Here is a 24205-nt window from a genome sequence, read left to right as displayed (position 1 = left end):
TATTCACATACAGCCCCCCCACACACAGCATCAATGGGCCTCTTGCAGTCTGTCCCACCTCAATTAATAGTAATTCCACCCTTCCACTTGCTCAGAGTAAAGCTTTGATATCAATCTTGACTCCTCTGTTACTCTTATACCCTACATACAATGTATCAGTAAGCCCCAATTGATATTCCATTCAAAAGGAAACATATCCAGGTAACAACCACTGCTCCTTACCTCCTCCAATATCATCTGGCTTGTTGTCTCTTTTCAAGATTATTGTAAAAGCTTTCTAATTTAGCTTGTTGTCTCTGCCCTTATTCTCCTTACTTCGATTCTACAAAAAGCAGCCAGAGTACACTTTCAAATTGTTATATCAGATCATGTCTTTTCAATTTCTCAAAATCCTCCAATGCCTTCCCATTTCAAAAGCTTCACTGGGATCTACAAGGCCCTAGATGAACTCATCCCCAAATAGCTGGCTAACTTTATCTCCTATTAGCACTCCATTCTGGCCACTGTGGCTTCCTTGCTGCTCATTGATTATTCTGGACATTTGCACTTGCTAGAGACTCTACCTAGAATTTTCATCCATCTAACTTCCAGATAGTTTGTTCCTCCACTTCCTTCAGGTTTTAATTCAAATAACACCTTTGCATTGAGGCCTTCTCTAGCCACCCTTTGTAAAATTTCCCTAATAATTTCTACATATTTGCTTGCTCTATTTTCTTCATTTGCACTTCTAATATATATATATTATGTATTTTTGTTATTGTATGCTTCCCTAGTGAAATATTTAAATGGGGACAAGAATATATGCAGTTGTCCCTTGGTATCTGTGTGATATTCTAAGACACATCTCCCTAAACCAAAATCTGCAGATGTTCAAGTGCCTTTTATAAAATGGTGAAATATTCACATACAACCTATGTATATCCTCTAGTATACTGCAAATCTTCTCCAGATTACATATAATACCTAATACAATGTAAATTTTATGCGAATGATTGTTATACTGTATTGTTTAGGGAATGACAAGAGGAAAAGTTTGGATATAGTCCAGAGACATAATTTCTTTGAATATTTCCAATTTATGGTTGTCTGAATCTGTAGATACAGAACTTTCATAGAAGAGTGCTTAACAAGCCAGTCACAGTGGCTCATGTCTGTAATCCCATTGTCTCAAGAGGCTGAGGCAGAAGGATTGCGAGTTCAAAGCCAACCTCAGCAAAAGCAAGGTGCTAAGCAACTCAGTGAGACCCTGTCTCTAAATAAAATACAAAATGGGGCTGAGGATGTGGCTCAGTAGTTGAGTGCCCCTGAGTTCAATCCCTGGTACCAAAACAAAAGTGCTTAACAAATAATGGGTACTTTAAAAATAACAAGTGAATGTTACTATGGCAAAGACATAACCCTAAACAAAGTAAAATGGTATAAAGGATTGAATATATGATGGACTTTGGAACCTGCCAGACCAAGAGTGTATAAGAAATTACCAAATACTAGTTGTTTTAGGCTTTAAAGACCTCTTTATTCAATTAAAATGGGGATAATAACATAGAGACTATAAAACTTAAATAAGATAATATATATATATATATATAAAATGCCTAGGGAAGGACCTACTTCTTCTGTTACATCCTGTCCAAGTACAAATGTATCTTATCATGAATATTTGAGCACCTGCTATGTACAAGGTACAGATACAGCCAGTTCTTCTATTGGATTTGTTATTAAAATTAAATATTGTATAGATCATAATGTTGTGTCAACTTTTTCAATTTCAAATTTCTATATGGTATGTTAAGGATTGTAAGTAATTGACTACAAAATCTTTTAAGAATGAGCAGTACTTTAAACCTTGGTGCATTTATATGGACTTAGATGAAATTCTGGTTATAAACTTGGGGGAAGGAATAAAAGAGTTTATTTTATAGCATCTGGGAAACAATACTTGGGATGAGTGTGTGCATGCAAAGTTCTGAGAAGGCCAATATCTGGAGTTTTCGAGGTACTGTGCTCTACAGTGAGCCTCAGCTCTGCCCTAATCTAGTCATCCATTCCTAAGGAAAATGACTCTCTGATCACATCTTTCCAAATCATTTTATGGAGTACCTTCATACTATCGATTCTTCTGTCTCCTGCTCCAATATCTCTGATCCTTTGAATATAACCTTTGAATTATACATCATCACCTTTGTGTTCTCTTTAACTTTCTTATCCTTCTTGGATTACACACAGAGACCATGATTAAAATCAGTATAATCATTCTCCAGTACGTACCTTAAACACACTTGCTTCTCTCTTACTCTGTTGTAGCTGCCTGGGAAAACATAAATTCTTGTTAAATTCAACCCTTTACCAGCAAACAAGCACTTGAATCTAACTAGAGGAAAATTCATAATTATGCCTGAGTGCCCTCTCTAGGTTTTCAACATACTTCTAATGTCCCAGGATCTTTTATATTTGCTTAACCAATTTACTCTCCCACTCTCTGATACAATAATTCTAAATTTCTTTTCTCTGCTTAAATCTCCAATATTTCTTCTCCCAGACTCTCATCAAAAGGCTTTGCTTGTTTTATCAAGAAAAACAAAAGCAATCAGAAAACAATGCCTCCATCTACATCATATCAATTATACCAACCTACCTGAATCTCAGCCGTATATTCTACCTTCCCTCTATTATCAAAAGCCTCTGTGATCCTGTTTAACACTAGCCCACCCACATATGCCCTGGATCCTACTCCCCGTTCCATGCTGAAGGATATTATTCCTGTTATATCTCTCCCACACTTGTCAGTATTGTTCTCTAGTGGCTCATTCCCTGCAGTATAAAAACAATGTAATATCATCCATTGTCAAAAAGAAAAAAAATTTCTCCCTTGACATGACATTGCCCTCCAACTCTTTCCCACTTTCTCAGCTTCATTTCAGTAATTTTCTATATCACTACTTCAGCTTCCTCCCTAATCATCCTCTAATACCATCTACACCAATCAAGTATTTTCACTTATAACTCCACTGAAATTACTTTCTATTAATTCATTCAAAACTTATGGAATAATATATACCAGACACCATCCTAAGTGCTGGAAATATAGCAGTAAAAAAGCAAAAAAAAATGGAATCTACAAAGAAACAGAAGAACAATAGACCTAGGATTTATCTCTCATATTTCAAATCCACCTATTGTCCAATCCACATACATACCTCAAAATTTCTGTTTTATACCCTATATCCAAATTATCATTCTGTTGACTTTAGAACATATGCAAAATCTACTTCACTCATTCTTCATCGCTCCTAAGGTGTTGGGTACACAATATCATCTCCCAGCCTCATGACTCCAATAAATGCCTGCTATGCTTTGAATATGGTTTGTAGCCACCAAAATTCATGTTGAGGCTTGGTCCCCATTGTGATAGTTTTAGGAGGTGGGCCCTAGAGAAAGATGTTTGGGTTATCACAGATGTAGTCCCCAGAAATTCAAGCCTTTCTCTTTGAGTGATTTTTCACTCTCACAGGGTGGTTTAGTTATCATAATAGCAAGTCATTATAAAGCAAGTATACTTTTCATGTTCTCTCCTTTCTGCACATGAATTCTACTTTCTACTAAGAGCTTAAGCAGCATGAGACCTTTATCAGAAGCTAAGCAGATACTGATGCCTAGCTATTGGACTTCACTGGCTCCAGAATCATGTGCCACAATAAGCTTCTTTCTTTTAGGGTTATTCAACCTCAGGTGTTGTATTTTAGCGACAGAAAATAGACTAAGACAATGGTCTACCTTGTCTCTGTGCTTACACATTTTCCCCTTTATAATCCATTCTCTGAACAGCAACTGAAGTGAGATTTTTAAAAATATAAGTCAGATTATATCATCTCTTTTCCAATTTTTCCCAATGGATTTTCATTGGATACAGAGTACCTGAGATGATCTTAAGAATCTAGTTGATTTGACCACTAGCTACCTCTCAAAACTCCTATCTTTCCACTCTTCCTTTCCTCTTTTCATACCAACTCATAGTTGTATCCTGATACTCCCTGTAAACACCCAAGGCTCCAGGTTTAGGGACATCACACTTGCTCCTCCTTCTTTGGTAAATTTTTTTCTCCATATATCAGATTGACTCGTTTCTTCACTATCTTCAGGATTCTATTCCCATATACCAATTCAGATACATCTTCTCTGATCTCCTTTATTTAAAACTGTGCAGTTTTAAATAAATTATTAAGTTTTGTTATAGGATATTTAACTACCTAAAATTACACTGCACATTTATTTGTTCATGGTCTACTTGTCTCATTAGCTATGTTTCATTAGTGCAGAGGTTGCAGAGCAGTGCCAGGCACATGATAGCTACCTAATGAAAATGTTTGCTGCAGAAAAAGAGAAAATGCTTTTCTGAGTTCATACCTATACAATCTGCCATCCTTTCCTTTTCAGAGATCTATTTTCAAGACTATTCTTCCCTTTTAAATCTTTCCTCCATGCCCATCCAATCCTTCATTTTATGGAAAACAAATGCTTCTCTGCCTGCAGTTTCTTGACAGAAAACATTATGTATTTTTGGCTTAAACAAATTTGGCTTTATGTCAAAGACACTTCTTCACATAGTGTAACTCCATATGTAGCACAACAAAATCATTGAGTAATATTCAATGATCTTTTGATTCATCATAAACTAGCATTCTTCCCTATTATTATTAATTGTGCCAAACTTTTGTCATTTCTGTCAAGTCACCTACATTCTTTTTTGGCAAAGAGTCAAGATGATCAGGAGAGGAAAACCACCAACAGCAGACAATAATAGCTACTTTCTAGCTATGATCTTTTATCATTCCTTTATTAATCAATGTTATGTGTTAGATGTGACATGTCCCCCAAAAGCTCATGTGTGGGACAATGCAAGAGAGTTAAAAGGTTTAACGATTGGGTCATGAGAGACTTAACCTAATCAGTTAATTAATCACCTGATGGGATTAACTAAGTGGTGACTAAAGTTGTGTGTGGCTGGGGGAGGTGAATCCCTGGGGTGTAACTTTAGGGTACATATTTTGTCTGGTGAGCAGAGTGCTTTCTGTTTCCTGGTCATCATATCCTGAGCTGTTTCCCTCCACCACATTCTTCCACTCTTATGTTCTGCCTCACCTCAAGCCCCAGGAAATGGAGTCCACCATCTGTGGACTTAGACCTCTGAAATCATGAAGCCCAAAATAAACTTTTCTTTACTCTAAAATTGTTCTTGTCAGGTCTTTTAGTCACGGTGCCAAAAAAAGCTGACTAAAACAATCAAGACTCTTGAACTAGTGATATAAAATTGTTTACTCCACCATATTTACCTTCTATTCATTCTTTCATAAACTGCCTTCTGCCTCCTTCTCTGTTTCACTGAAACTGCTATATGAATGATCACCTATAAAATAATAAACTATGCTTTAGAGAATCCACTAGGTTAAACTTCTTTATTTCCTTTTTTATGTTTTTATTAGGGCATTGCAGTTATACATAATAGTGGGGATAATTTTGACATTACCATGCATGCTTGGAATATAATTTGTTCCTCTTCAGTTCTGAGTACTTTCTCTTTCCCTCTCCTCCTCCCTCCCCCTATTTCCCTTCTTCTACTCCTTGATCTTCCTTCTATTTAATTACTTTTTTATGGATATGTATAAAGGTTAAATTCACTGTGATATATGCATGTATGTACAGAGCATAATTTGGTCAATTTTATTCCACTGTTATTCCCTTTAGCATTCACTCATGCCTGCCCCTCAATCTCTTCCCTTTACTCCACTAATCACCCTTCTATTTCCATGGGATAATTCCTCTTCTTCTTCCCTTATTTTAGCTTAGTTTCTTCATTTGAGAGAAAATATCCAACAAAAAAATATGATGATTATAAATATCTATGCTCCAAATGTTGGTTAACCTATATATGAAACAAATCCTTCACAATTTAAAGAATCAAATACACCACAATACAATAACACTGGGTGATTTCAACAAACCTCTCTTACCATTAGAAAGGTCATCCAGACATAAACTAAGGAAAGATTATTCAGAACTAAAAAATAAATACTACTAATCAAATGGACTAACCAACATCTATATACTATTTCATTCATTGAAAATTGAATTTACTTTCTTCTCAGCAGCACATGGAGCTTTGTCTAAAATAAATCATATTTTAGAGCACAAAGCAAGACTGAGCAAATACAAAAGGAAAATAGACATAGTTGCCTCCATCCTATCAGATCATAATGGAATGAAACTAGAAATCAATAAGATAAAAAACAGAAAGCATTTTAATATCTGAAGAGTAAATAATACACTTTTGACTGAGTAATGAATTATTTATTTAGTTTGATAACATTGACCAGAAACTCCTTCACTTAAATTCTTTGAATTCCATGAATTCTTTGAATTCCTAGAAATACTACACTTGCTTTCATGTCTAATCTGATCCTTGTTGAGGATTTCTAGATGAATACTTCTAAATTTGAGGTTCCCTTATATCGAATTAATGTGATACAAAAGAGTTGGCATTCATATATTAGAAAGAACATTTGGCCTTTGGTGTTGGGGGACTGGCTTATTTCACTTAGCATGACAGTTTCCAGTTCCGTCCATTTACTGGCAAATGCCATAATTTCATTCTTCTTTTTGGCTGAGTAATATTCCATTGTGTATATATACCACATGAATTGGGATGCACTCCATGTATGTATAATATGTCAAAACACACCCTACTGTCATGTGTATCTAAAAATAACCAAAACAAAGAAATATGATCAAAAACAAAGTATAAAAATATAATAGAAATTATATCTTCTTTCAATTTTTCATTAAAAGGGACAGATAACAATAGAAAACAGTGGGCAGAGAGAAATTTGATTATCAAGACTAATGGAAAAAAGACAAAACTCCAGTGTCTAAAAAGATTTTATATATATACACTTCTAGAAATAAAAAGAATTTTGGATAGTATATGTATTACTTGACCTACACTAAATACAAAGAAAAACAATCTTATATCTTCTACACTAGATGAAGAGAAAAACTTGAATAATTAAAAAACTATCAAAATAAGAACCAATGTAAATCTATATCATGTAGATCCAGAAGAATGAGAAGTTATACTCCATATATGTATAATTTGTCAAAATATATTCTACTGTCACGTATAACTAATGAGAACAAATAAAAAATAAGAAATAAAAAAGAAAAATTAAAAAAGGAGAAATAAAAAAATTTAAATGATAGTTTCAAATACAGATAAATCAGCAAACATAAGACATATAAATGAATTAAAGGCTCAGTTAATCATAAACAACTTCAGCAAAGTAGCAGGATATAAAATTAACACCAATAAATCAATTGCATTTCTATACACCAAGGATGAATCAACTGAAAGATAAATCAGGAAAATTATCCATTCATAATAGCCTTGAAAAATTAAATACATGGGTATTAATGTAACAAAAGAGGCGAAAGACTTCTACAATGAAAACTACAGAACAGTAACAGTAAAGATGAAAATTAAAGAGAGCCTTAGAAAATGGAATGATCTCTTACATTCTTGGATAGGCAGAATTAATATTTTCAAAATGGCCATACTACTAAAGGTACTATACAGATTAAATGCAATTCCTACAAAAATTTTAATGACATTATTCATAGAAATAGAAAAAAGAAGTCATGAAATTCATCTGGAAAAATAAGAGGCATAGAATAGCCAAAGCAATCCTCAGCAAGAAAAGTGAAGCAGAGGCATCACAATACGAGACCTTAAATTATATTGCAGAGCTACAGTTAAAAAAAAAAAAAAGGCAGCATGGCATAGGCACAAAAACAGACATGAAAACCAATTGTGCAAAATAAAGGAGAGAGAGATAAACCCACATAAATACAATTATTTCATACTAGACAAGCATACCAAAAAATATATCAGAAAAAAAGATAGCTTATTCAACAAATAGTGCTGGAAAAACTGGCAATCCATATGGAGCAAAATGAAATCAACCTCTCTCACCCTGCACAAAACCCACCTCAAAGTGGATCAAGGATGTAGGCACTAGACCAGAGACTCTTCACCTACTAGGAGAAAAAGTAGGACCAACTCTCCATCATGTCAACTTAGGAACCAAATTCCACAACAAGACCCCTAAAGTGCAAGAAGTAAAGTCAAGAATCAATAAATAGGATGGTATCAAACTAAAAAGCTTCTTCACAGCAAAGGAAACAATCAAGAATGTGAAGAGAGAGCCTACTGAATGGAAGAAAATCTTTGCTACCTGCATCTCAGATGGAGCATTAATATACAAGATATACAAAGAATTCAAAAAACTTCACACCAAAAACAAATAAATAACCCAAATAGTTAAAGGAAAAGGAACGCACTTCACAGAAGAAATACAAATGGTCAACAAACACATGAAAACACAAACAACTACTTTGCTGAATTGTTTATGATTAACTGAGCCTTTAAATCCTAATTCTAGCAATTAGAGAAATGAAATTAAAACTACACTGAAATTTCATCTCACTCCAATCAGAATGGCAATTATCAAGAATGCAAATAACAATAAATGTTGGCGAAAATGTGGGGGAAAAGGTAAACACATACATTGCTAGTGGGACTGCAAATTGGTGCAATCACTCTGAAAAGTGGTATAGAGATTCCTTAGAAAACTTAAAATTGAACTACCAATTGACCCAGTTATCCCACACCTCGGTTTATTCCCAAAGGAATTAATATCAGCACACTACAGTGATGCAGCCACATCAATGTTTATATTAGCTCAACTCACAATAGCCAAGCTACGGAACCAACCTAGGTGCCTTCAACAGATGAATGGGTGAAGAAAATGTGGTGTATATTCACATGTAATATTACACAGCCATAAAGAAGAATGAAATTGTGACATTTGCCTGTAATTAGATGGAACTGGAGACTATCATGCCTTATTTCAATAAAGCAATCCCAAAAACCCAAAGGCTAAATGTTGTCTCTGATATGCATATGCTAACACACAAAAAGAAGCCGGTAAGAATAGAAGTCTATTGGATTAGACAAAGGAGAATGAATGAAGGGAAGGGAGGGGGAGTGGGGGTAGGAAAGACAGTAGAATGCATTGGACATAACTTCCCTATGTTCATATATGAATACACCACAGTGAAACTCCACATCATGTACAACCACAAGAATGGGATCCTAATTAGAATAAGTTATCCTCCATGTATGCACGATATGTCAAAATACACTCTACTCTCATGTATATATAAAAATAAATTTTAAAAGGTTCAATTCAAATAAAAAGATTATAAGAGTTGGTTAGAAATAAGAAAGGGGAAGTACTTGGGACTGAAGTGGAGTAAATTATAATACATGAGTGTATTATTTTCTAAAATGAACCCCAATATCATGTAAAACTATAATGCAGTAATAAAATGAAAATAAAACAACAAAAATTTGAAAATAGTAAAGACTAAATGAACTTCATGCCACTTAAGAGTCATATCAAATCTGTAAACCCAGCAACTCATGAGGCTAAGGTAGGATGATGATAAGTTCAAGACCAGCCTCCACAATTTAGCAAAGCCCTAAGCAACTTAGTAAAGCCCTGCCTCAATGTGAAAAATAAAAATGGCTGGGGATGTGGCTCAGAGGTTAAGTGCCCCTAAGTTCAATTCCCATTACCAAAATAAATAAGTAAATAAATAATGACTCATATCTAAAACATAAGGGAACAAAAAGTTTTAAAGTTAAAAAGATATATTAAATATTAACCAAAATTATTTTAATATCAGGAAATAAAAACTTGAATGTAAAAGTGTTTTATTAGAAATAAACGTGAAAGCTCTATATGATAAAAGCTTCAGCTTACAGGAAGACATGAAAAATTTTACATATTAAAATATTTAAAGCAAAATTCACAAAACTACAAAGAAACACTCATGTTTCTCATCACAATGGGAAATTTAGCACACCTCTTTCAGAAATGAAGAGATTAAACAGAGTAAAGAAATCAAAAGAGATGTAGAAAATTCCAACAAGATTGAGTGACACACCTGACCTATCAGAAACATATTGAATACTGCAGTCCTGAGAGCAAAAAAACACACATTTTTAATCTCACTAGGTATATTTAGAAAAATTTATGGCTCTATAAATCAATGAACAATAGATTTAAAATTCTTGATACACTATGGAATATTTTATATGGCCACATGCAATCAAGGTAACCATTAATTGAGAAAGAAAAAAATCCACAAATGATCGGAAATTAAGAAACACAGTTCTAGTCAGGCACAATGGCTCACACTTGCAATCCCAGCAGCTCAGGAAGCTAAGACAGGAGGATTCCAAGTTTAAGGCCAGCTTCAGCCACTCAGTGGCTCTAAGCAATTTTGTCAGACCCTGTCTCAAGATAAAAAGGGCTGGGAATATGCTCAGTGTAAATTGTTCCTGGGTTAAATCCTCAGTGCTCATGCCCCACCCCCAAAAAATAAAGAAACACACTTCTAAATAACCAAAATAAAATCAAAGTACATATTAGGACAAATTCTTAACTATACAATAACAAAATCACTATCAAACTTCTGGTATACAGTAATTATGGAAAAACATAGAGGAGTACAAAAACTAAATCTTAATGAACTAAGCATCTATCTCAGTAAGAAAGAAAATAATTTAAATAAGCCCAAAAAGGAAGGAAAATAGTAGTAAAAATTCGAACATAAGTTTTTGAAATAAGAAATAACTTATAAAAAAGAATATTATGAAGACCAAATTGATTCTGAAATAATATTAAATAGATCTTAAGTGGGTAATTAAACAATTTTATGCTAACACATGAATATTTAGACCAAATGAAAGCTATTTATTGAAAAACATATTAAACATTATGAAGGAGAAATTAGAGAAGGTGAATAGGCCAATAAGAAGTAAAGAAATTGAAATATTAGCCAACAATCCACCCACCAGGAAAACATATGGCCAGATGTCTTTCCTCTGTATTGGCTGACATTCAACAGATAATGTAAATCATGCACAACTTCATCCCCAGAGTAATAAAAGATACAACACCCCCAACTTATATTATTATGACAACAATTGCAAGAAAGGAACATCACCGGCAAAAATCCAAAGGAACTTTAGTAAATTATACCCAAACCTAAAATAATACATCATGGCTAGAGTTAGGTTTAGCCAATGAATTCATGGTTAGTTGAGTATTAGAATGTCAATTAACATAATAGTCCACATGAACATAATTAAGGAGAAAAATGTTAGGCTCTTATCAATATAAGTAAGAACAAAAGGGAATTTCCTTGAATTGAGAGTATCTACAAAGCAACTCACAAAAAACACATATCTAAAGCAGAAATGATTAAAATTGTTCTTTTGAGATCAGAAACATGATGAAACTCCTACCTTCTATTGAAAATCCCAGAAAGACATGTAAAATAAGAATAAGAGATAAGTCTTGAAAAGGAAAAAATAAAATTAATAGCTATATATGAAATGAATGTGTCTACAGAAAATGCTAAATAACCAACAGGTGAATTATTACAATTTATAAGATAGTTTATCCAGATAGCCAGATAAAACATAATGTTCAGAAACCAATCATGCTATAAATAAAAATTGCATTCATGAGAGCATAAAATTTTAAATAAATCTAACAAATAATATGTAAAATTTCTGTAGGAGAAATGTATAGAATTTTATTTAGAGAGAAAATAAAGACCTAAATAAATGAACAGATACAACTTTAAACACAATTTTGTAATGATGTCAATACCACAAAATCTAATTTATTTTTTGATTAATAAATCTGGACAAGTTAGTTCTAAAATTTATATGTAATTGCAAATGACCAAGAAGAGCTTCTAGGTGTCTCAAGGAAGAAATGGATATCATCTACCAAATATCAAGAGATATTTTTCAGTTTCTCATTTATTAATATTATTTTAATTGATAAATCATAATTGTATACACGTATGAAGTGCAATGTGACATTTTTAAAAAGTTTTTTTTAGTTGTTGAGAGACCTTTATTTAATTTGTTTATTTTTATGTGGTGCTGAGGATTGAACCCAGTGCCTCACACATGCTAGGCAAGCACTCTACTACTGAGCTACAGCCCCAGCCCCACAATGCGACATTTTGATATATGTTTACCACGTGTGATTACATTGAACTAATATATCCATCACCTTGCTTACCTATCACTTTCTATGGTAATACATTTGAAATTTATTCAGTTCCTTTTAAAATATACAAAATATTATTATTTACTAGAGTCCTCCTGACCTGTAATAGATCTCAAGACTTATTATTCCTATTAATTTTCAGCTTTGTATCTTTCTATTAACAATTCCCCAATGTCTCTCTGTCCCTTACTGCAGCCTCTGGTAACTTATCTTTCTACTCTCTGCTTTTATGAGTTGAACATTTTTAGATACCACATATAAGTGAGATCATGCAGTATTTATCTTTCTGTGCCTGGCTTATTTCACATTAGCATAATGTTCTCCAGGTTTATCCATGCTGTCACCAGTATTGCCTTCTTTTGAAAAACTAACTAATATTCTATTATGTATACTGATCACATTTTTTTTCAATTTTTTCCTTATTGGACATTTTCATATCTCAGCTATTATCAATAATGCTGTAACAAACAGCAGTACAGATATCCCTTTGATATATTGATTTCAATTCAGTTAATACATGCTCAAAAGTGGGATACATATGGTAGTTCTATTTTTAGTTTTTTAAGGAGCCTCCATAATCTTTTCCATAATGGTTATACTCACTCACATTCCCGGCAGCAATATGCAAGAGTTTACATTCCTCTCCAGTCCCACTAATGCATCCTATCTTTTGTATTTTTTATAAAAGCTGATCTAATAGGTGTGATATGATGTTATTATGGTTTTAATTTGCATTTCCCTGATAATGGTGTGAAGCATTTCCTCATAACTTTTGTCCATCTGTATGTCTACTTTTGAAAAATGTCAGTTGAAGTCCTTTGGCCATTTTAAATTGGATCATATACATTTATTGATTGATCAAAAAATTTAAAATCTCATAACATCATTATGATATGCAGTAACAGGAATCTCCTAAACTTTTGGAAGTAGTATAAAAGGTACAACCTCTTTAGAGAACAGTATGACATCAGATCATAAAGTCAATACACAAACTCATGATCTATTACTTCCTCTGCTAGATACAAACCTTCAAAGAACTTAAAAGCAAAAATGCCAAGTTAATTATGACAGAATCTTCACAAAGGTGCTATTCTTGAAAACAATTTGGAAAAAACTATGTGTCTGTCTTATAATAGAATTGATAAATTGTGCTATATTCATACAACATACTAGCATATAACTGTGAAATAGAATTAGCTACAATTAAATGCAACAACTTGAAAATATCTAAGAAACAATGTTAAACAAACAAGCATCACACAGAGAAACACAGCATTATTTTGTTCAAATAAAGTTCAAAAGGAGCAAAACCAAAGTGAATTTGTTTCTATCTATATATAATAAAGTGATTTTAAAAAGTTAGATTCAGTTGAAAAACTTGAGATCAGAAGTGGGTTTATTATATGGTTCAGAAGTAGTCACTTTTTTATAGATCTTGACTTGGTAGTGGTTATAGAGTTGTCATTTTATAATTATTCTTAAACAATGTGTATCTTTATATAACAATTCTATATGTGTGCTATATTTCATATATTTTAAAATTAAAATACATAAAAATAAATCTTATACACATTACATGCTAAAAATTTAAGATTATTGATTTCATCAATATATTTCTTTAAGAATTTAGTCTTAGGATTGATTAGATAAATGCAACTAAAGCAATGAGGCATCACTCCATCTGTCAAATGAACAAAGGGTTTTTAAAATAAATGCTAAGCAAAACAGGAAAATTATATATATTTAATAAATCTATGCAACCTTACTTGAAAACAATCTGGCAGCATGAATAAAATGCCTGTAAAAATGCTTGATCTGAATCATGAATTGTATTTCTAGAAATGTACCTAAAATTAAAAAAAAATCATGTTTAAATATATTTACCACAATATCACTATATTGTGCTATATAGCACAATTTTTAAATGATTTTAACTGTGCATATTAAGAGAATGACTGAATAAATAATCATCATTGATACATCTAAATATACAGTTTAAAATTACATTTTAAAACTATTTTCATGTGGGAAAATGTAAATGACATATCAATATGTGTGCAAAACAGGATATATAGCTCAGAAAAAATGTTTCCACTCAAGAACAAATACTGTGAAAACAGAGAATGGAATTGAACACAACATTTCTCAAAGAGAATAATTAATGCACAGGAGCACAGAATCGATATGAGTACCCACTTGATCATGGAGCATTGTCTATATAAGATAACCATAGTGTATAAACAGGTGGCTAAGAGCTTCTCCATAGAACCACATAAATCAATAGTCTGTAATGATGATCAAGAGCCAACTATGGATTGTCAACTTGCACACATTTAACTCTGAACATAAATACCAGATGTACACAATGCAAAAGTTGACAACCATTAAATATTAGAAGGCATCAATATTCTAGGAGCACTCAGAAAGAGTGCATATTAAAGTGACAATGGTAAAAAAAAAGTATACAGCCATGGCGAAGGAAAGAATCCTGGATGCTGTCACCAATAATATGAAGTTATTTAACCATGGAACATACCATAATAATTCTGGGGACATAAAAGTAGAATAACGATTATTCAGGTAGATATTTCATATGATTAAAAACATTAAAACAGGGCTGGGGCTGTAGCTCAGTGGTAGAGCACTTGCCTGGCATGTGTGAGGCACTGGATTTGACTCTCAGCACCATATATAAATAAATAAATAAAATAAAGGTGTTGTGCCCATCTACAACTGAAAAAAAATTAAATATTAAAACAAATGGATTTGCTTCAGGAGCAGATAAAACAATGCAAAAGTTTATGCTGGTACATTCTTAAGCATCCATGGTGCATGAACTGCTGTCACTTAAGAAGGAACAATTTATTATGATAGTCAAAAAAAACTGTGCTGAAAGGCATGAAATAGTAGGTATTCACACATTTTAAAAGAGCAGCATAGTGATAGAATAGTGGACAAACATACTATATATGCTAACTATTTAATATTTATAATACTTTATTCTTCATACAGAAGTAGATAGATGTGATTTAGATGAAGACACACATACTGAATAAGTACAACTTTATGTTTTAAGACAAAAGGAGATGGTACTAATGATCTCCCTATTGAAGTATTCATCTTGCATGACTTAAACACAAAGCATGGAAAGAGGTGGCTTTAGTCCAGAAGCAGAGGGTAATGGTATAAAAGGAAACACCTTAGCATAGATCAAGAAGACCATCCATTGCACATGAATACTCATCAACAATATTTGAGAATTTGACCATGATGCATACCAAATTAACTCAGAATACCAGTTGAAACTAATGAAACAGGAAGAATTAGCTATGATGCAACAATAAGTGAACTTAATACAGATTAAATCACAAGTGTATTATGTAATAAAAACATGGAGCATGAATTTAACAAATGGCTTTGGTCCAAGAGCTGAAGAAATTAATGAAATGAAGATCCTATGATACATGCCCAAATGACCATGGTATATGATGAATGGGCACTTCTAGGGTCTGAGTATTTGACTATGATGCATAATCAGGGAGTCCTGCACCATTGCCTGAAAACCATATTATAGGAAGAAATGCAATCATTTAAGAGCAGATCTATATAGCTCAAGTGCATATAGTAATTGATATATGGTAATGATGCAAAATGAGATCATGAGAACATCATCACAATGCACCCTCACATAACGCAGCAAAATTAACACTTTGAAATGATATAGGAAGATGGTATTGGAATAGCAGTAGTGATAGTCTGGAGGAAAGCCATCATGCATAAAATAATGCATAGTCCAAGATACAGAATATGGCATTATCAGTACAGGATCAAACCATAATGGTTCATGCTCAGAAAACTGTTGCTTCTATGCTACACAGACAGAAAAGCATGTTAAATGATCAAAAATTTTGTGGCAGAAAAACAATATTAGAGTTTGTTTAAATGGATATTGTATGAGATAAAAATAATGCATTAGAGGAACAAATATTTGGGGGGAAAAGCAAATATGGAAAATAAAAATAAGATAGTATGTGCTTAAATAGCAATGGGCCATGAATAAACAGATGTTTGAGCTTCTAATGTACAACCAGATAACCTCAAAATGTTGAGAGTCAGGACATAGAAGCAATAGGATATGATACAGGAACTGACAGCTATTATAAGAAACCATATAAAGAACAAACAGAATGAAATAAATTTGATATATAAACTTATTTATATAACATGGAAGATGGAAATCTCATTACAACAGTAGGTGTGATTATATCATATGCAGAAAACCATATATCAGCATAATCACACAACCATGGAGATGAACATATAGTTATGTTTTAGAAGTAAGCAGGGATAGTAGGTAGACAAAGACATAAAATAGTACCTACTGAAATGGGCATGGTACAATATTTTTTAAATAATAAAATAAGATGAAATGGAATGGTCTAGGAACAGATGACAGTGACCCAATAGATGGCATTAAGTCAAGTATTCAGACTATATTTGTGCATTGAAAAATCTCCACCAGTGCTTAATTAAGCATGATAGAGAACAAAGAAAAACAGTCCTGGTATAATGATGATGATGATAGTTTATATTTATTTAGTAATTATTGTATATCAAGAACCCAGTACTTACATGTAATAACATTTTACTCTGACAACAGCAAATGAAGTAAATGATATTATTACTATTATTTTAGGGTTGAGGAAACCAAGGTAAAAAGATGTGACTTACACATAGGTGTATCATCACTCTATATCAGTATTTCCTCGGATGGACATAAGAGATTTTTTGAAACACACATACAGTAGAGGAACCAATGACTACATTGCAGATCTAGACAGCAATCCTTATTGCATAAATAACCATAGTCTATTATCAAACATTCCTGATGTGCAAGCAGCCACCACAGTAGTCAGAACATTTGACCGTAGGCACACTCAGATGATTCTACAATATAATCTGACATCCAGGATGATGGAGGCATAGGCAAACACAGTGCTGTCATAATTAATAAACTGTTATTCATGATACAGGAAAATCTATTCTTCCATTCTCAATTCAAGAATAGATGATTGCATTTTTACATAATCATAGTGTGAGTATAGTATGCAGTACAATTCTAAGCACAGCACATGAGCAGAAAATGCTTATATATGATCAGTCCACTGTGAACAATGAGCTGATACCAATATGAAAGGGAAGACAGACAGGTACAATGAACAAAAGTACAAAGTGAAGATTGCACAAATGATACCAATATATGCTTTTTAAAAAAGCCACAATACAGGAAAAAAAAATACCTTGATCTGGGGCAAATGGTAATGAAGAGAAACACTATGATATGCTGAGATGAGCCCATGAAAGAAAAACTATCCCCAGTGTTTGAGCATTTGGCCATGATTTGCACCAACATAAATTAAAACATGAGCTATCAATTATGATAACAGATACAAGCAAAAATTGTATTGTAGTCAATTATGATGTTCTTTTTTTGTGGGGGAGATACGATTAATAATAAAAACATAGTACAGGAAAGATGGCTTTGAAAAATTAGTAGAGGACATTGGTGCAAAATAAGAAATGAAGGCATAACATCAGTTGACCATGTTGAATGGACAATCACCACCAATAACTTAGTATGTGACTGAGATGCACAAACAACCAATCTTGGGGTGCAAACTGAAATCATAACAAAGAACAGGGAGACATAATACAAATAATATAACAAATATCACTGAAAACAGTATTTACCATGTTCCAGGCACTAATCTAAGCATTTTATATTTAATTCTGAATCCTCACAACAACCCTATGAGGTAGGTATCATTAGCATTATTTTGTAGTTGAGAAAAACAGAGACAGAGAGGGGTGAAATGACTTGCTCATAGACATCAAGAAATTAAATGGCAGAACTAGGATTCAACCAAGCAGACTGGTTTCAGAATCAGCACTGTAAATTTACACTGATGGTGCCATGCTTCCTCAGATGGATGTGGTACAAGATTAAAAACACAGAGCACAGGAACAAATGGCTTTGATCCAGAAGTAGACGGCTATGTAGCAAAAGTAGACACCGTAGCACATGCTCAAACATCCGTGGTGCATGAGCAGCCACCACAGGAGTCTGAGCATTTGACCACGATGCACACTCAGAAGGTTCTGCAACATAAGCTGACATCCAGTATATAGGAGTAGATACTGAGGACGAAGGAGGAGGCAAACATATTGAAGTAACAATCACAGTGCACAAAATGATATTCATGGTACAGAAAATTTCATTTTATTACAAAACAGAGAATGATGGTGTGTTTTCAGATAATCATGATGAGTGAGCACAAGATGATAGTAAAACTCCAAGCAATAAAATAGCAGAATGCATTATGTATATTCACACAACCATGGAAAATGAGCCAACAGCAACTTATAGCCAAGAGAAAAGTAATGATAAAAATAACCATGTGTGGACAACTCATAGATGGATATGGGACAAGATTGAAACATCCCCATACATGAAACTTTGTTTCAGAAGCAGGCAGCAAAGGTGCATAGAGAAACAGCATGGAACATAAAACAGTTGATAAAATCCATCATCAGAGTTTGATCACTACACTATGACATAGCAGTCATGGCACCGGAGTTAAGAGACATAAATACGGTACACAAATTTATTTTTTGAGAAGAAAACCATGCTGTGGTGTCCACTCAGATAGATACTGTGCTGTACAAAAAACCTATGGGCTTTACTCCATGAGTAGATGGCCAAACAAGACCTGATAGCATATGCTCAAATGATTATATTGCATGAGGAGCCAACACTAGTATTTGAGCAACACTAGTATTTGTGATACTTATCTATACAAATCCATGACATGAATTGAGAGTGGTGATACAGGAACAGATAGGCATGATACTATGCATAGTGAAATAGATATGGTTGGTGGTTATTCAATCATAATTACATTTATTCTATGAGCAGATGACAATGATGAAGCAAGTGAAGTCATGATACATGCTTAAACAGCCATCATGTGTAAATAGTCATTATAAGCCTTTGAACATTTGTCTGGAATGCACAAACAGCTCAGTGGTATAAGATAACATCTATCATTTTGGAACTGATAGACATGGAGAAAGAAAATCAAGAGTGAGTCAGGAGTGGAAATCCATGGAAGAAGAATAAATAACCATAGAACACAGACCAATACATACATTATACATTAAACACTATTTTCCTGTAGAGCAGTAGTTAATGAAGGCTCCTGCTCAGGAACCATGGCGTATGAGCAGACAAGCATGCTGCATGCTCAGACAACCATGGTGCATAAGCAAAAACCTATACAATAATATAAAAGCAGGTGGATGTGGTACAGGAGCAAGTAACCTAATAAGGAATGTGCCCAGATGAGAGGGTATATGATACATGAAGATTCTTTCTTTGGGCCAGCAGGATATGGCAATGATGCTAGAGGGGATAACATGGCACATACTCAGACAATCGTGGTGCATGAATGACTACCACTGATGTTTGAGCATTTCACCATGATATATACCCAGACATTCCAAGGACATACACTGATGACTACAATATAGGGGCAGATGAACAAGGATATTAGGTAAGATAGTGATGATAGAAGATCAGAAAACAATAGTGCAGGAACTAATAGACTATTACAGATGGCAATGATTCAAAGGGAGACCTCTATGGCATATGCTTATATCATGGTGCTTAAACATTATCACAGGTCTAATAATTTGACTATAATTCACATTCAGATAATTTCAGAATTTGAACTGACAACCATGATACATAATCAAGGGACACAGTATCATCATCATCATCATCATCATCATCATCATCATCATCATCTACATTTTACAACATGCTAGCCAGTGTTCAAAATAGGCTATGTGTAATAACATATAATTCTCACAACAACCTCATGAGGTGTTATTTTTGTCATTTTCAGAAGGCTGAATCTTGGAAACACAAACTGATGTGTTCAAGATCTCATAGACAGTAAGTGGATGATCCAGGATTCAAATCTAATCATTTTTCTTCCACTATCCATTCTCTTAGGTATGACAATATGCTGTGTTTCTTCTGACAGACATTACACAAGATTTAAAAATAAAGAAATGAGTGGTTTTGTTCCAAAAGCAGATGGCAATGTGGCAAAAGTAGACACCATAGCACATGCTCAAACATCCGTGGTGCATAAGCAGCCACCACAGGAGTCTGAGCATTTGACCACGATGCACACACAGCAGTTTCTGCAACATAAGGTAATAATACCAGATTATAGGAGTAGATATTGATGACAAAGGGGAGAGAACACTCATTGAAGTAGCAGAAACCATTATGTACAAACTAAAACATATACTACAAAACATTTGTTCACAGTGAAAGAGTGGATAATGATGGTGTATTTTCACACAAGTGTGGTGTTTAAGCAGAAATCCATAAGACAACTTCAAAAACAGTACATGAGCAGAAATGTATAATCCATATTATCACAGAGAATATGTTAATTCACATTTTAAAAGATGGGATAAATAATGGTATCCCAAGAATCAATCATAGAGTGAAAACTGATCAGGTGATAAAAAAATGGGAATGTATGTCATTAGTCCAACAGCAGAAGTAAATTATGCAGGATGTGCAGATGACTAAGATTCAAGCAAAACTTGCCTGTGTTTATGATGCACAATCACATACCTATAAAACATATGCTGTCGATTATGATACAGATATAGATGGACATTGTACAAAAATTAAAATATGGTGGGATGCTTACTCAGGTAGATACAATGTGTAATCAAAAATAACCATGAACACAATGAATGACTTTTTTTAAGTTATGAATTTTATTTGCACAATGAATGACTTTGGTTCAAGAAAAGGTGAAAATGGTACAAAAAGAGACTTACATGGACATGATGCCTTATGAAAAATCATCGTGGTGAATGACTTACATAGAATTTGTGGTTTGGCCTAATATACAAACTATCCTATTATGAGTTATGATGCAGTTAGTAAACATGATAAAGGAGCAGTCAGCAAATATAGAGAAAACCCCCCTTGTGCAGGAACTAAAGATCCCATTCCAAGAACTAATATCCATGTTAAAGAAGTTGTTGTCCACACAGAAGGAGATAATGTTTCTTTTCTATACTCTCATGAGTGAGCCATATCTATCTGTGTGCATATTCACAGTCAAGGATGAAACATACACAATTTATAGACAGATATCCTACAGGAATTGTGCCCATTCAAATGTGTTTCTCCATTCAGCATGCACAATATAGAATCAAGTTTTCAGTCAAAGATGACAATTGTTCAACATGAGACCTCATGTCATATGCTCAGATGGCTAATGCATGTGAACAGCAACATCTTATGTTTGAGCATCTAATCATGATGAATATTTTGATAAGCTAACAATTTGAGGCACAAATGTTAATCCAAGAGAAACATCCAAAATGCAAGAGAGGGTAGATATTGTAGAGGAGCAAAGAGCAATATTGAAGAAGGAAGCAGATGTGACTAATATATAAGTTAATAAGGATGCTGCAAAATATGAAAACTATGACATAGAAGGTAGATAATCATAGATCAGGCTCAGATCTTAGTGGTGTATGAATAGACAACTAAACTTTGATGTTTACCCAGATGGACATATGCCTAATTTAAAAGCCATAATATAAGAATAAAGGTTACCAAGAGCAAATGCTATTATAGATTGGATTATTTCCTCCCATAAAAGAGATATTGAAGTTCTAATGCCCTGTACCTTTGGATTTGACCTTATCTGGGAATAAATAAATAAATACAATTTATAGATGTAATTGTATTAAGATGAGATCACGCTGTGCTACGGTTTGAATATGGTTTGCCCCACTGAATCTCATGTTAAATTTTGATTGTCATTGTGATGGTGTTGGGATTTAGGGCCTTTAAGAAATGACTAGATGAATCTTAATGTTATGTATAATGAAAAATAACTAATAAAAAGTAAAAAAATTAAAATAAAAGAGAAATATTATTCCTACAATGTAAATAAAATGTTATCCCATTATAAAACTGTCACATCACACGAAAGAAGTGACTACATTGTTAAGAGGGAAAAATTCCTTTATTTAGAGAATGGGTTAATTTTCATGGGAGCAGATTAGGTATTATCAGAGTGGGTTGTTCTAATGTAAGTCTGCACATATCTTTTCTTCATGCGTCTATATGCCCTTCTGTTTGTCCACCATGTTATGATGCAGCACAAGGCCCTCATCAGGTATGGGAATCTGATCTCAAACTTCCATCTCTCAAAACCACAGGCTAAATAAGCTTCTTTCCTTTATAAATTATTCATCTATACTGTTATAGCAACAAAAATGACTAAAATATTTGGGTGGACAATAAATCCAAGCACTGGTGTCTTTATAAAAAGGAGGAAATCCAGACAGAGACAGAAAATGAAAGAACACCATGTGACAACTGAGGTAGAGAAAGATTGATGATGCCACAAGCCAAGAAAATATTGAGGCTAACAGAAGCTAGAAGAGGCAAGGATGGATCATCCCTTAAAGGCTACAGAGACCACAAACCTGCCAACACTTTGACTTTGGAGTTCTAGCCTCCATAACTTTGAGAAGATAAATTAAACTACTCAGTGTGGGTTATTTTGTAATGGCAACCCTTGGAAACAAATTGGAATGGTAACAAATACAAATGATATTGTTACAAAAGGACATGTTGTGGCACATACTTAAATGACACTGTGCTTCCAATAATAGAAATAGAAAGTAGTAATTTACAAACATTGATTTACAGTTATGCTCTGCTTGATGTAGTAAACACAAAATGTCTGTGGCTGCTGTCAGTTTAACACAGCATATTGTTTTACAGTAAACATTTTTGTAAGCTGAGAAAATGATGATAATGGTGAGGGAAGAATATGAAGAGTTTGATTAATATGTACTAAGTTACAGTTAGATAGGATAAGAAGTTCTTAATGTGCTATCACACAGTAGAATGACTTAGATAACAGTAATGAATATTATATTTCAAAAAGCTACAAGAAAGAATTTTGAACATTTTTACCATAAAATACTAAACATCAGAGCAGATAAGTATGTTTAATCTGATTTAAACATTACACAATGTATATATGTATCAAACATGTATACACAACACATTTAAAAATCCAAAGTAAATAAAATTTTTAAATGAGAATAATTTTCAAAACTGCATGGTAGTTCATCAATATGTACAATTTTTATGTTCTTATATATTCATTAAAATAAAGTTATATTAAAAATAAAATGAAACAATGGTAAAAGTATAATCCAGTAAATACATAAACCAGTGGTATAGTCATTTATTATCAATTATCAAGTGTTTCATACACTATATAATTGTATGTGCTATACTTTTATAATGGTAGCACAGTAGGTTTATTTATACCAGCACCACCATAAACATGTGCCTAATGTATTGTGCTATGACTTATGACAGTTACAACATCACTAAGCAATAGGAATTTTTCATCTCCATTATAATTTTATGGAACCACTGTCATATATACAGTCCATCACTGACTGAAACATCATTACACAGTGAGTGCATGACTATAGTCAGCCTGGTACATAGAGAATACTGCTTTGATATATAAGTTTAAATAATACAGCATGCTAAGAAAGTAATGATTTATGAGCTAGAAATCACCATACAGTACCCTTAAGCTCTGGTACAGGTGTATATTGTCATGGTAAATGTTCAGATAAAATACAAAGTAAGCTGCACATAATAGAAGGAATTAACTGTCTCTACCTAAAGCATCCTAATATTCAGAGAAGGTAGATAACCATGATACATGAGGAAACATAATTAAATTATGCTCAAAAGGGCAGCACTTGGGCTGGGGATGTGGCTCAAGCAGTAGCGTGCTCGCCTGGCATGCATGAGGCACTGGTTTGATCCTCAGCACCTCATAAAAATAAAA

The 24205-nt window shown here is 33.4% G+C and overlaps 1 protein-coding gene and 1 long non-coding RNA gene across 7 annotated transcripts in view; one reads left to right on the top strand and one right to left on the bottom strand.

Annotated features, from left to right (window-relative positions):
• Gabra3 (gamma-aminobutyric acid type A receptor subunit alpha3) overlaps positions 1–24205 on the bottom strand; it is a 213235-nt gene that overhangs the window by 124304 nt on the left and 64726 nt on the right. For 3 of the 6 annotated variants that reach the window (XM_040286798.2, XM_021735402.3, XM_021735399.3), the window contains exon 2: positions 2269–2308. The exons of 2 other annotated variants lie outside the window; for them this stretch is intronic. The gene's annotated coding sequence lies outside the window, so the exon portion shown is untranslated. Of the gene's footprint in view, positions 1–2268; positions 2309–5330; positions 5382–24205 lie in introns of those variants that run through there. One more of the 6 variants, XM_078034104.1, reaches the window with a different exon arrangement.
• The window catches only part of LOC144371665 (uncharacterized), a 181876-nt gene that overhangs the window by 123355 nt on the left and 34316 nt on the right, over positions 1–24205 (top strand). The window lies entirely within an intron of this gene.

The sequence above is a fragment of the Ictidomys tridecemlineatus genome, chromosome X, assembly GCF_052094955.1.
Source record: "Ictidomys tridecemlineatus isolate mIctTri1 chromosome X, mIctTri1.hap1, whole genome shotgun sequence".
Classification (NCBI taxonomy): Eukaryota; Metazoa; Chordata; class Mammalia; order Rodentia; family Sciuridae; genus Ictidomys; species Ictidomys tridecemlineatus.
This window is presented reverse-complemented; position numbering and strand designations above follow the sequence as displayed.